Source organism: Penaeus monodon, chromosome 14 (assembly GCF_015228065.2).
Source record: "Penaeus monodon isolate SGIC_2016 chromosome 14, NSTDA_Pmon_1, whole genome shotgun sequence".
NCBI lineage: Eukaryota > Metazoa > Arthropoda > Malacostraca > Decapoda > Penaeidae > Penaeus > Penaeus monodon.
Window position 1 is genome coordinate 40398281 of NC_051399.1, and position 1671 is coordinate 40399951.

The following is a 1671-nucleotide window of genomic DNA, read 5'->3' on the forward strand; positions in this document are numbered from 1 at the left end:
GTGCTTTTGCGCCGTATACAGCACGCGGCGATGGAGTAATAATACTATATCGATGTGTTATTCCCCGCCACGCCCGTGTACGTTATTGCTCTGTGTACGCATGGTGTTACGCAACGGGCGAGTCCGATCGTCACCTTTAAGGCCGGATGTCTCACTCGGGCGGCGTCCGCGGGCGCTTTTTTGTCGCGGGTGACGAGGCGGGTCTTGCGGGTTAAGCGGTTCACACGAGGAGGTTCCGATTTGATCCAAGTCTCGTGGGTTCTGTGAATGTCTGCTGTTTTTCTCTTTTCCTTTTTTCTCTCCCTCCTCCCTTATTTTTTTTTCCTTTTTCTTTCTTCCTTCCTTCCTTCCTTCATTCATTCCCTCCCTCCCTTCCTTCCCTCTTCTTTCCTTCACTCCCTCTCTCCCTCCCTCCTTCTTTCCTTCCCTCTCTCTCTTCCTCCCTTCCCTCGTCCTTTCGTTCCTCCCCCTCCCCTTCTTTCCTCCCTCCCCTCCCCTTCCTTCCTTCCTCCCTTCACCTTCATTATTCCTTCCTTCCTTCCTCCCTTCCCTTCCTCACTTCCTCTCTATCCCCCCCCCCCTCTGTCTATCTCTGTGTTTCCCCAACCTTCCCGTCATGCAGTTTGTTCACATGACAATCACACACGCGGACACAGTCTAGTTAAATTCGTTGCGAAGGACCGCACTCGCGCATATATATTTCTCCCTTTCCTCTAACATCATCGCCACGAAGACAGCAACAGCATCAGGTTGGGAAAGGGAGAGGAGGAGCAGGAGGGGGTTTAGGGGGGGAGAGGAAGAGGAGGGGGGTATGAGTGAAGCTGAGGGAGAGAGAGAGAGAGACAGCGAGACGGGGTGTAACCGCGTCAGTCGTGTATTGGCTGCGAGAGGGTGAAGGTGTGTGTGTGTGTCTTCTGGTTCGCTTGGCTGGCGGGGTGGTCCGTTGTTGCCTTTTAGTCTTCGCGCGCGTGGAAACGTTTCTTGCCTCTGATGTGTCACATTTTGCTGGTTCTCTCTTGTATCTGTGATATATATATATATATATTTTTTTAAACTTCATCTTTGATCGAGAAGTTTTGCGTATTCATAAAGACAACACCGTATCATGACGTTCGTGCATAGTAGCCTGAAACAATGCTACACGTGTTGGGGGAGCCTTGACATTTGTGATACTTATCCGTTTATAGAGTCGAAATAAGTCACATGAAAGGCTTCACTTGTCACTCGTCCGCCGCGTTTCACCATACAATGATATCTTGGGTGACCTACAATGGGCCTTGTTTCACGCCTTCTAACCGCGGTGCCTTTGATGTTCGCTGATCTTCCTTACCCGCGGCAGGTCACGCAAATGGATCTTTTCATTACAAACTTTGAGACCATAGATAAGGGCATTCCGGTGAAGCATAGTTATCTCTTATCAGTGTTAGGTTGCGTACAGCGTCATGGAGTATCTATTAAAATTCCTTTCTCATTATCACACGAGCCTGCTCTTCCGTCATGCGATATCGATTGATGATATAACGGTCCCGCTGCGTAATTACGTCAGTTGATATCAGCTGATTGTCGGCGATTTAAAACTGCCTTGGGGCCGAACGGCGCGCCAAACAGATATGTGTTGTGCGCGGGCGAGGCTCTGTTGATCTTTATTATCATAATCAACGCCTTACAGGA

General features: G+C 49.6%; 1 protein-coding gene across 1 annotated transcript in view; it reads left to right on the forward strand.

Moving 5' to 3' along the window:
• Positions 1 to 881: 881 nt before the first annotated feature.
• The window catches only part of LOC119581139 (protein FAM107B-like), a gene marked incomplete at its 3' end in the record, with an annotated part of 50794 nt that continues 50004 nt past the window's right edge, over positions 882 to 1671 (forward strand). Inside the window, 1 exon segment of the mRNA XM_037929485.1 lies at positions 882 to 897.